Source organism: Leptinotarsa decemlineata, unplaced genomic scaffold (genome assembly GCF_025532065.1).
Source record: "Leptinotarsa decemlineata unplaced genomic scaffold, Ldec_3_MD MMD2_tig00026282_RagTag_RagTag, whole genome shotgun sequence".
Lineage (NCBI taxonomy): Eukaryota > Metazoa > Arthropoda > Insecta > Coleoptera > Chrysomelidae > Leptinotarsa > Leptinotarsa decemlineata.
In genome coordinates this window covers 9,693,283-9,706,901 of record NW_027412668.1, presented here as the reverse complement: position 1 = coordinate 9,706,901, position 13,619 = coordinate 9,693,283, and positions in this window count along the sequence as shown.

Genomic DNA, 13,619 nt, shown 5'->3' with positions numbered 1-13,619 from the left:
AATAGAACAAGATTCCAGCAGATTCCATTCAAATATTGAGATTATTGCACTGAAGAAAATGCATTTCAAACTACGAATTTCGAAAATAAACGTTATAGAAAGAGTATATTTACGATATACAATACTTTCGTGATTCAGCTTAGCAACACTTCCGTTCAACATCGTTTTCTGGTGATGGCAATGAAGTATTTTTCTGACAACGCTTTCCAAATACGTATATACAAACATTTCATTACAGACTCTTTGATATTTTGGTTGGTTTCCAGGTCAGTTGATGTGTCAACTCGTCAACTCGTCAACAGTTGACACGTCAAGAAGAGTACTTTGACCATACCACTGAAGATGATCGCAGTGGCAGTTGAAACGTTTGGATTTTGTTTCGAGGTCAAAAAACGAGCACTAAAAAAATCCTCAAGTTGTTCTGAGAGCAATGCCTGTGCGAAAGTTGCGATTCGCTTTGGATTTGAATCGCTGAAGATCAAATCCATGTAAAAAACATTCTCAGAAAGTTTATTTCACACAAACGTAACTCTACAAATGGAAAAGTTCCCCAACAATAAAATTCGAAGTGTACTGAATTGAACCTCAAAACTAAGAGCAGCCACAGTTCGTCGCGTATTTCTGATATGTACCGCTCTTTGTGGAATCGAATGTGTCAACTCACTTGAACACCTCCCGTGTAACTATCTATAGAGAGAGACAATACTCCAACTTTTCTTCGGTGTTCCAGACTATCAAGGTTGCAAGTGATGTTCGCATCTCCAATGAATTTGGGCATACCCTGGAGCTGCTGGATGGATCCAGCAGCTCCAGGGTATGCTCAGGGGCGAAGCTCCATACGTGAGAACAATACTCCAAAGAAGGTCTGATCGGAGCTTGATGAACCATCAAAAGTTGGTAAAGTTTGTACAGTTTTCTAGGTCGTAACAGTGTTCCAAGCTTTTGAGAAGCAGCCTTTGCAATTCCAATGACATGATTGTGCCAAAACATATTGGTGTCTATTTTCACCCCCAACAAACTTATCGAAGCAGAAAGCGGAATTGTCTGACCTGACATTGATATCCGTTTAAGAAACATTTATGCTTTTGAAGAAAACACCGATGCCTGGATTTTTGAGTAATTCAATTGAATCTGGTTACTCTTACTCCAATTCGAAATTTCCTCTTGATCCCCATCAAGATATGCAACCTCCTGCTGCCGGTGAAGATTTGCATCTGCAACCAATGTCTTAAAATTCAAATGAAATGCCATTATATTCGGATGGTGAAGGAAAATCACGGCAAAACCCGGAAACCAATATCAGAACATTGAGGACAGCGGTGAAAACCTTCATTTTTAGATTCTTTGATGTTTTTAAGATATTCAACATTTGAGAATCAGCAGTGACAAAATAATGATTCGAACTGCGCAACAATTATTTATGAGAGAATATACAGGGTGTACCTGAACAAGTATAAAACATTCAAGGAGGTGATTCCTCTTCCAAAAAGAGATATGATCTTTCATATAAAGAAATTTCATTGGAGCATCCTTTGTTAAGATACAGCCCCTTAAAGGGGGTACATAAAATTTTTATAACAATTTTTTTCACAAGCACTAAAAAAGTTACAATATTGAAATTAACCTGATGTTTCGTACTATCAAAAAGACACTTAGCCAGAAATTTATCTGGTTTACCCCATAGTTGTAAGGGGTGGAAAACGCAACCCCTTAAATGAATTTCCAATGTAACTATTTGTCTTATTATTTGTTCATCATTTTGAAATTCATTCTAAACAAAAAAAGTCTCCTGGGTTTTTTGCCCAAAGTAAACCGGTTCGCAGCAAAAAAAAATTTACGAACAACTACAGAGATACATCGTCATAAATGCGAAAATACGAAACTAATCTATCTAGTAGGTCGCTATTAGCGATAGTGACAATTGAATTGGTATGACGCTGTCAGTTTGTGAATTTTCGAAATTAAATTGATACTAATTGTGTGTTGTTGTTCTGTTTCTAATTAGTTACTTTAATAATTCACTTGTTATTGAAATGGCATATACAAATGAGAAAATGGCTGATATGCATTACGTTCACAGTCTGTCGCAGGGAAATGGGTTAGAAACTTCTAGAAGATATGTTGAAATGTATCCTCAACGGCAGCATTCTTCACATAGAATATTTGCTCGACTTCATCAACGATTACGAGAATATGGTTCATTCGACAAAAGACCGCAGGATTGTGGTCGCCATCGAGAAGTACAAACACCACAGCTTGAGGAAGCAGTACTTAATTTGATTGAAGAACAACCTACTACCTGCGTACTAGAAAGATTGCTTTCCAGCTAAATGTTGATCATATGACGGTATTTCGAATTTTAAAGGAACAACTCTTATACCCTTACCATCTGCAACGAGTTCAGGCACTGTTACCGCGAGACTTTCCTAACCGTCTTGAATTTTGCAATTGGATGCTGGAAATGATTGGAAGAAATTGTGACTTCCTGAAGACGATAGAATTCATAGGCGAATGTAGTTTTTCTCGAGACAAAATTATTAATTTTCATAATTACCACATATGGGCTAATGAAAACCCTCACGCTATTGTCGAAACTGACCATCAAGAACAGTTTTCTCTCAACGTGTGGCTCGGAGTTATTGGAGATGATTTAATTGGGCCTCATTTTCTACCTCCTCGATTTAAATGGTGAGGCATACGTTCAATTTTCAAGTGCATCCAGTACTGCTGGAGGAAGTTCCTTTGGGCGTCAGAAGGGATATTTTTTTCATGCATGATGTGGCTCCCGCTCAATTTAGTAGCACGTCAGCATTTAGCTGAAACATATGCAAATCAGTGAATAGGTCGAAGAGGATCACATTACTGGCCCGCTCGATATCCGGATCTCAATCCTTTCGATTTCTCTATTTGGGTCCATTTACAGCATTTGGTTCATCGTACTCCTGTTCGACATGTAGAGGACTTGAGAAACCGTATCATAATGTGTAATGTCTGAAGGTAGACATATTGAACATTTACTATGATTTCTACATGTTGTGTGTTTTGTTATTGATAAATTAGTTTTGTTTATTACCCTTCAATCGTTCAATGCACGTACTAACTACAAAATAACAATAAATCCAGTTCGCATTTATGACGATGTATCTCTGTAGTTGTTCGTATTTTTTTTTTGCTGCGAACTGGTTTATTTTGGACAAAAAACCCTAGAGACATTTTTTGTTTAAAATGAAACAGGCTATCGTAAATGAATTTTCAAATGGTGAACAAATAATAAGACAAAAAGTAACATTGGAAATACATTTTAGAGGTTGCGTTTTCCACCCCTTACAACCATGGGGTAAAGCAAATAAATTACTGGCTAAGTGTCTTTTTGGTAGTACAAAACGTCAGGTTAATTTCAATATTGTAACTTTTCCAGTGTTTGTGAAAAAAATTGTTATACAAATTTTATGTATCCCCTTTAAGGGCCTGTATTTTAACAATGGATGCTTCATGGATGAAGTTTCTTCATATGAAAGATCCTATCTTTTTTTTGATGGGGAATCACCTCCTTGAATGTTTTACACTCATTCAGTTACACCTTGTATTCAATAAGTTTGTATCGAATTCAATGAAGAAGAATGTGTAGTCTAAAAATGAAAATCAATCCGGCCAGAAATATTTCATCCCCAGTGTATTTCACATCTGCATACTCTCATTTTGATTAAGACAACTTTCACCCTAATTAAAACCAAATGATTTCCATTCCGGTATTTCCCAAAAAAGACCGCGTTCGAAACAATATTCCCATTACATCTTGAACATAACCGTCGGGCATCCATGGCCAAAGTCACCGAAATCATATTAAACATTCAAATGAAATACTCAGTCCCGAGTAGGACCGAAAATTGTGTCAGATAATTCAGTTGAGATAAAAGTTAAACTGGTTAGGACTCGAATTAGCAGCCTAAAGGGCTGGCTGCAGGAAATCCTGATTTGAACCAGACAAATCTCGGTCGCGTTCCAAGATTTATGAAGGTTGCCGGAATTTCATTATAATGCAGCAAAAATGGCGCGCCATCCCTGAATAGAGCGGTGTCTTTGAAGAAAGTTCGCAAAGAAATATTTACTGATTGAATTATGCAAACATGAAAAAGGAATATTAAATTTATGTAGTCCGTTCCCCACTCATAATTGTTTCCAACAAAAAAAGTGAGTTCACACTGAAAAGTGGTTCCATCATCACTTCAAATCTGAATTGGAAAATCGAATTAAGTATTGTAAGTGTCACTATTCTCCAGGCCCTTGATTTTTGGAATTTCTTTCTGACGTTTCGCTGAAGCAAGTGGCTAGCTAGCTTCTTCAGATGTTTAAACATCCTGAGTTTCTTTCTGAAGGCAACCACAGGATTTTGTTCGAAAACACGAAATTCATCACCCCCATACAGGGATACCGTAGCCGCCTGGTACGGTAGGTAATAGAAATCCAGAAACAAATGGATAATTTCAACAGAGAAGAAGAAGCTGTGGATTTTAACCAGAAAAGGATCGATTAAGTAACCTGATCCAAGGACAGGTACGGCTGCGTAATGCGTATCACAGTTCCAAGTGAAAATTTCAGAAAATTCAATGAATTCTTAGAGTCAAAATTCAAAAATAAATCCAAAATTGGAAATAATTACCACCATTTGGATCACAGTTCAAAGTTTACCTTCCAAAGTTTCCCTGTAATTACTAAGCTCTGCGCTAATTGTAAAATGACATAAATTTCACCACTATATCTCAATATCTGAAAAAACTCAGAGCTCCACTTCGAAATAAAAAAGAATTCGATTGAATCTAAAATTTTTAGTCCAGTTGCTTTCTCGGCTGAAGAGTCGTCAATGTCGTGCCTTTCAACCCAACTCAGGATAATGTTATTATCTACCGAGGCTTTGGCTAAAAATTGGTGGCACTCTAGTACTAGCTCTGAGGTAACACGTTGCCTGTTCAAGGCTAATAGGGCTTGTCTGCTGTCCGTACAGATATTCCTTTTCTGGTTATTTCGTTTGTGGCGATTGAACTTTCAGCCAGTTCTGTTTGGACCACGCTGGTATTTTTCCCATTCCCCACTTGATTCTTAGGCTCAGTGATCTAGAGTACACTCCACATCCTGAGCCTTCTTGGGTTTTTGAGTCGTCTGTATATGTGCATATTGCATTTGTAGCATCTGACTATGTGTTCTGTTTTCTTTTATATTTAGTAGGGTTTATTAAACACAAACCTGAATTCAACTGCATCTTTCTGTATTCTGTTTTCTTTTGTATTTTGTAGGGTTTGTTGAACACAAACCTGGTTTCAATTGCATCACTGGTTGCCTGCAGCAGAGGTTGCGCAGTAAGCGCTTCTTGCCATAGGCTCAGCCTCAATTGACTCATTCCTTCTTCGAGGTTTACACCAGCCGTGCGCAATCGTAACATAGCCATTAACGCAACCTTCTTAACGTACAGGTCCAGAGGGGTCAGACCCGTAATTAATTCCATTGCCGCGGTTGGTGTTGTTCTCATGGCTCCTGTGATGTTTAAACAAGTTAGTCGCTGTTATTGATATGATTTTTGAATGGCCGTTGCTTGTAAAACTGTCGGTCCCCATCCAATGACTCCATACGTTAACATAGATCTTATTTTAGCAGTATCTAACTATCCTCCTACATTGCTCATAAGCCACATATGCAATTTTTGCTCATCTCTGTAGGTGAGACTTCCATGTTAGTTTCCTGTCTAGGATAGCACCAAGGTATTTCACCTCTCCAGAGAAGTTTAGTTCGCTTTTGAAGATTTTAACCCCGATAAACCTCTTTTCCTGGTGGAAATGACCATCTCAGTCTTCTTGGGATAGATCGACAGTGAGTGTTCCTCACACCATGTTTCTATCAATGTGAGCCCATCCCGCGCTCTATCGCACAGTGTATTAACAAATGTGCCGGTCTGCAAGATAATTATGCCATCTGCATATGCAATTGTGTAGAATACAGACAGGGAAATTAGTACTCTGTGGAACCTTTGGTATAGTAATGAATATTACTGGAGTTTTGTATGAACACCAAACCGTTACATTCAACATCTCGACACGTATTTCAATCACCAAGTCATCATCTTCAAGAGGAAGAATAAACTGTTCATCTGTTAGATCTTCCTTTTGAAGATGATCACTTCATGATTGAAACACGTATCGAGGTGTTAAAAATGACGGTTTTGTTTGGGGATAGAACTCCAGAGAAATTAGTACAATCAAAAAATATTTTTAGATATGGTACATATCAATCACATGTCAGTGAATAAAAAAAACTGGTATAGAAGGTACCTACTGAAATATGATATAAAAGATGATCCAGCAATATTCAGAATTTTCCAACTTCAACTGTTGGTCAAATTTCGATATATACTCATTTCTGCAAATAAGAATCAATTTAGGGAAACCAGATGACCCATGTACAATTTGACTTTTTTTTCCAGGGCAACTGAAACCAAATTTATCACTCTTCATAATTTTAGATAAAAACAAAGTCAAGAATGACCTGTTTCCGACTATATTCTTCTCATATATTCTGAGGAAATTTAGGTGTCACAAAAATGCTATTGTGGTTAATGTTTTGATGATAGTTATGACCAACTTTGTTGAAACAAGTTGAGATGGTATATGAACTATATGAATATTTTGATATCATTAGGAACAGCACGTTGGGAAATGAAAAATCGTTAAATCCTCAGCTCGCAGATGTTTAGATTTTTGACAGAAAAATTAAATACTTGTGATGCACTGTTTGGAACCTTAGGTGAAGTAATGAATATTACTGGAGTTTTTTTCCAAAACCAAACCGTTATTTCAACACCTTCAAAAGGAAGATCTAACTGATATTTCTACTGAAGATGATCACTTGGTGTTCGAAACACGTGTCGAGGTGTTAAAATAACGGTGTGGTGTTGGGGAAACCTCTAGTGATATTTACAAAATTGAAGAGAATAAAATAAAAAATTTAAAATAAAACTAGATGAGAAAGGAATTCGTATGTATGTAAATTCTATGATAACTCATTCAGTAAACAAAAAATTACAAAATAGAAGAAAAGAAAAGAGAAAATTCCAAAATTTAAAAAGAATTACTGAAATAGTAACAGAAAAAGAAAAATATTTTATTGAGTTTCACCAAATAGGTACTGACCACTCAGTAAAATTTCAAGACTTATTGAATAACATCATTTGGTTTTTAGTTGAATATTATTCAGTGATTCAAATTAATTCTTATTGGAATCAACCAATTATCCTAGTGAACAGAGAGCCGATGTATACATGAAATTGAAACCATTTCAGAAAAAGAAACAGAAGAAATCATTGTTGGAATTCACATAACCAATATATGTATTACTTTTCAACGTCAATTACTGGATTAGTACTGAAGCAGCTGGAGATAATCACTCGAAACATTTCTCACTTCTGAGATGACAAAAGCAAATAGTTTCGTACATACATCAGCCTCGCCAAATTGATTCCAAATCTCACCGTTTCATATCGTCGTTATTAGAATTCCCCGAGCTCACTTGCAGATATATCTTATCTCAGACGTGACAACAGGTGAAATATTTCAATCCAGAATACGTACAGGACCGGGCGAGCCACAAATACGATCCTGGTGTTTTGGTTTCATTTATAAAACATACCACATCATTTTAATAACGAACATACCAGAGAGAGAACAAAATTATATGATACTGTCAAAATATGAGTATGAAAAAAATTGTTAGAATCTTCATCGAAAATATCCAACAATTCAATTTCTGTAAGCTGAATTCTATCGATCTTCTCCAACTTTTTGAAATTCGTAGTGTTTGTCATCAATTGAATTTGTTTATTTTCCAATAATAGTTTACAATGTACAAAATGGAAAAGAGAAAATGCTCGATTGTCATCGTATTTAAAAATTACGCAAATGAACTCGCACCAGTATTTTGCAGACTCTTCAACGTGTCTTATAAGGGAGTTTTCCTCGTTGGAATATTGCTCACGTTCAGCCTATTCTTCCACAACACTATAAACCAGTCGCTTTGCTATCAAAAATCATGGGAAAAGTCGTTAACCAACATATCCTCAAATATTTGGAAGGCTTCAACATCTTGAGCGATCATCAATATGACTTTCGGAAACAAATATCAACAGACGACCTTCTATCGAATGTCACCCATATTTGGAATAGCGTAATCGAGATACATGGATGACGAGCTTTGGCATGATATTTCTAACGTCATTATTTCTAAAGTCAACCGTATGTGGCATGGGGGCTCGCTGACCAAACTTTGTGCTATGGCTTGTCTGATCATTTTTGTGTATGGCTCTTCAGCTTCCTGAAAGAACGTTCCCTCCAACTGGCCATGGATCAATATCTCTAGAATACTTTCACTATCAACGCTGGTGTTTCCCAAGGATCCATATTGTCTCCGACCCTCCTTTTATTGTATATCACCGACTTATTGAAAAAAACCAAGAATCCAATATATTGCTTTGCTGACAACAGCATACTTATCTCGTTATTCAATTTGGATTCCAGGACATCGACTACGGAGGCAACTCTTCACCGGCAGCAAGAGGTTGCATATCTTGATGACGATCTAGAAGTGATTTCGAATTGTGGTTGAAATAAACAGGTTCAATTCAATGCCACAAAAACCCAGGCATCGGTTGTCTCCAAGAAGACAAATGTCTAATGTAAGATCAGACAATTTCGCTTCCAACCCAAAGGACGTTTATGAGCAAGAACTTGTTCTTTCTATCAGTTTCGTTCAATTTTTCATTAAAAAATGATGGCCACCATCATGATGACGTTTTGAAAAACACAAGTAGGTATATGTATATGTGCACGTACATAAAATGAGATTTGTAAATATACACTCTGATTGGTATATGGTCACAACTTATTTGTTGAGCAAAATGAAGGAATTAGTAATCAGTTCTTCGTACTCCTACCAGAGATGAGATGTGGTTATTAATGATGACATCATAATAAACAGATTTCATTGGTCTGAAACAGATTTGAGTATCTTCGACATAGTGATGACTGTTACTATAGTTTCTTGGAATCTTCTTTGGAGAAGAATATATGAATTGGAAATAGTAGTGGACTCAATACAGACCCCTGAGGTACTCCACGGATGATCCACGAATAATTTTATATCCATCAGATGAATAACCACTTAGTCAACTCACTGGTCTTGGGGCGAACCCACATTAGAGACACCGATGCTAAAGGTAAGTCATGATCAGGTTTTCACAAAGCTTTCCAATAGACTGTGGGAATCCGTGAGTTGAGCTACCTATAGGACCCGTTCCCAGGTGGCGGATGGAGAAATGTTACTGGGGGCTCTGACCGGGAAGCGAATGTGGCCTTACGGACGGGGTCGCTGGACTCCTGATCAATGGCAGAAATAATTAGGGTGAAGGGAACTAAAACTCCCCAAAAGTCTTTGCAAAACATGCCACCGTGGACGAGCCTATCTAAGATAAGGTGTAAGGAATCATGCCGACAGCTGAATGGCCGCAGGGTGATATGTGGTCACGAATGATCCCCTTGTGGAACCGAGCAATACTTCATTGTGATCAGCCTTCCTCTGGTAATGCAGGGCTCTGCCAGAAGTGACAAACTCTTCCCTTGCTACTCGGACACAACAACGGACACAACAAAAACCAATTCCCAGGCTGGACAAAAGTGCTCATCCCAATCTATGGCGGTGGCTGGGGATGAATAGAAATGTCAATCCCAATCAATCGCTCGAAATGAGGCTGCACATCCTTTTAAGGGAGCGGAAGAGGCAGAAGTAGCAGCAACTATAAGTGCACACTCCCCCACTCCACCACCAACATCAAAAGCACTGTCTGCGGCGGGCCTTGGATGAAGGGAAAGCTGCCACTGCAGGAAAGCACCCTCACGTGAGCATCTCTATGGAGGGAATCCCAAGAAGGTTGAAGAAGCCGCGCAACGACAGTAATGTCGCTACACCTTCCAAAACCTTCACGGAGGCCGGAGTAAGACACCTCAAGGTTACCAAAGAGAGTGTGTGTTGGGAGAGTATTGGCCTACAACTGCCGATATAAAGAAGATGTCTCCTAGTGACCTTCCTGGAGAGGAAAGGATGGACGATGACCTAGGATGACAACTCCTACACTTACCCTCCCTACTCTTCAGATGAAGATACAGGTTGTATAAACAAGTATGTATACTCCATTTTGTCGGTTGCATCATCAACTGTTTCAGTTATTTTTTTTTCTGAAACCCAACTTATTCATACTGTTGACTAAATATATGTCCATATGTGGAAATATGTATTTTTCTATTGATGATTTGCACTACTTACTACAGAAAACTACTGACAGATTTTTTCGGTGAAACGCCACATCGGTATCCGAACCGGACCTGATTAAGAGCGCCGAGTCAAATTCTGCTTCTATTCAGATTGAGACATTCTCTTCAAGAAACCTTTATGTGCGAGCGTAGTCTATTAATTAAATTATTATACGGAAATAACACGCAACTTGAATCCTAATGGCGGAAAAGCATTATCTAGGGAGCTTGATTAAAATGTCACAAGGTACAGCAGTCTTATTATTCTTGGCAAATAGATGAAGATCGATAGCGCACACTTATGACTATCAGAATATCTAAGTTAACGCTTCTTTGTTATCGCATGGCACCTGTGGAGGAGTTGAATGGATGGTTGGGTAGTTTATCACGCATTTTGGTGAGAACGAATGGGTTATCTGGAAAATAAAAAAGCGTTCAACCATGTATACAATTTGAACTAGTGACACTATCTGAATTATTTTGTTCAGACTTTTTTCACGAAATAGTTCATCTCCACTGAAGAATGAATGGGCATCATTTAGTTGTTTTGAAAGTTTTGTCCGTTCTTATGAGTCTACTTTGAACTGTAATATCTCAGCAGCATTCTAATCAGTGCACTTTTGCCAACGCTACGTAAGCCGAATAATTCCGTCGGCATAAAAATTGGGTGATCGGAATTCGATTAAGTCGATGAAGGCCGTTTTTTCCTAGTCCTCATTGGCGGAAATTCTACCGATGGGAAATTCATCGGAGTGCTTGAAAATAATGTAGTCGTTTGGCGAGAGGTCTGTGGAGTATGGTGGGTGATGTAGAACGTTAACGCTCACTTCGTTTGATTTGTGAAACGTGCGGAAGAGTGTTGTCGTAGAGCAGGATGGGTCCTTTTCTGTTGATCAGTGCCGACTGCTGCTGACGCAATTTCCGGAACATTTCCTCGATTTTTTTCACTATAAAACTCTTCTGTAAACACGAAAAGAAACTTTTTGTTGATTTGAACTAGTGAATTGTAACATACTATTCAAACATATATGAGTTTTCTGAGTAGTATGCAGCAGTGCTTCAAATAAATCGTAATCAGAATGCTGACACCTATTGGAAGTGCGTATTATATTTTATGATCATTTCCATTCATGTTTTGATTGGGTACAGGAATTGACATCAACAAGTACCCTCCTTCTTCTGTTCGGCCTCAGTTTCATTTTTCATAGTGACTAAAATAGAGTGAGAATTGAGATACAAACAGAAATATCTACTTTGAGTAATATTATACTAAGAATCGGTAAGTGCCTCCTATATATATTCTTGAAGAGCCGGATGCAATAGGTGGTGGCATTGCCTGAACTTTGAGCCGATACCGATCATATGTTTCTCCTGATCAGTGGCAGAAATAAGTAGCGTGAGGAAAACTGAAATCCCCTCAAAAGCCTCTGTAAAATATGCCACCGTGGACCAGCCTACCCAAGCTAAGGTGTAAGGAATCGTGCCGATAGCTGAATGGCCGCAGGGTAATATGCAGACACGAACGATCCTCTTGGGGAACTGGGCAAAACCTCATTGTCATCAGCCTACCTCTGATAATGCGGGGCTCTGCCAGAGGTGACCAACACTTTCTTAGCTACTCGTGGGAACACACATGAATGAAACAACAGAAACAAAAACAAAAACCAATCTCGAGGCTAGACAGAAGTCCCCACCTCAATCTAAGGAGGTGGCTGGGGATGAACAGAAATGTCCACCCCAATCTACCGCTGAGGCTGGACATAGCAGATCACCTCTAACAGCAAGGGCACTTCCTGCGCCGGCTCCAAAAGCTCCACCTTTAATAAAGGCGAGGAACCGGCTGCCCCTGCAGAAAAGCTCCCTCACTTGTGTACCTCCACGGAGGGAACCCCAAGAAGGTTGAAGGAGCCGCGCAACAGTTATATCGCAGCACCTTCCAAAACCTTTACGGACGCCACCGTGAGACCCCTCAAGGTTGCCAAAGAGAGTATGTTTGGCGAGTCTTGGCCTACACCTGCCAATATAAAGGATATGTCTCCCAATAACCTGTTCATCTTCCTGGAAAGGACAGAATGGACGATGACCTAGGAGGACAACTCCGCGGGAGGATGTACAAGGGATCACATGTGGCCTAAGTGCTGTGAGTCTACACTCACCCTCCCTACTCTACAGATATTAGATACAGATGTGAGAAGGATATATTTTGAAGAGAGTCATATTTGACCGGCTTTGCCTGAGAACACACGGTGGTTGGTCTGCTGCACCGAAGGAAAGCAAAGACCATAATAAGAAGAAGAACACACAGTGGTCATTTAAATAGAAATTTCTAGGATTCATTAGGATAAATGCCAACTCTTGAGGTACATGAAAATATTGATTTGAAAGGACAATACTCAAAGTATTATTTTCAATTAGTTAATTTCAACTAATCATAGAGTCAGGATTTTTCACAACAGTTTTTTTCAATTATGAAATTGAAGCAACAAAGGACAAGAAAAATCGATTGAGGATCAGCGAAGTCCAGTTGGAGGAGTGTGAATGAATACCTTCGAGTTTCCTTGATGGTTCTTGGGGGAAGGATTTGATTCTGATCATTTAACCTTGGGTTACGATCTACATTCAATAACAATCTACATTCAGTGATAATCATTTATTATTTTAATTCATTCATTCATTCAAATGGTGGGGATTCAAAACCCTATCAAAGTTCTTGAGATAGGAAAGGGAGCTTTCAATTTGATAACCCTTTTCAGCACTTATGATTGAATTTCTATGCAAAAATCAAGAACTGACCTGCTACCTTACCTCCGCAAATCAAGAGCTAGCTGTTCCATTAGGTCATAAATACTACCTGTTTTGAATCGAGGTTGTCTGGAAAATTATGATTGTTGATTTGTTATTAATTTTTTAAATTGTGATATCCATCTATCACCCATATATTTCATGTTTAGTGTTTAAATTTTCATTGAGTGATGATGTATTCAGTGTTTCAATAATTCACAAAATAACTACAGATTTTTTGTAAAATTTCGTGTTTATTCATTCGTTGCCACAACTGTGAATATAGTAAATTTTCCAGTACTTTGACGTAATATATCAAACCCTAGTCTTTTCGAAAACCTTGTATGATGTCCACCCTACGATGAATCATTTCACCCAAGACAAATTAGATTGTCATCCACATTTCCGCCTAATGACAAGTCACCTGGGGTCAAGGAACGCCATATTTAATTCCCCTATCACGGTTAGTACAGGTTAATCTGGAAAGATCCC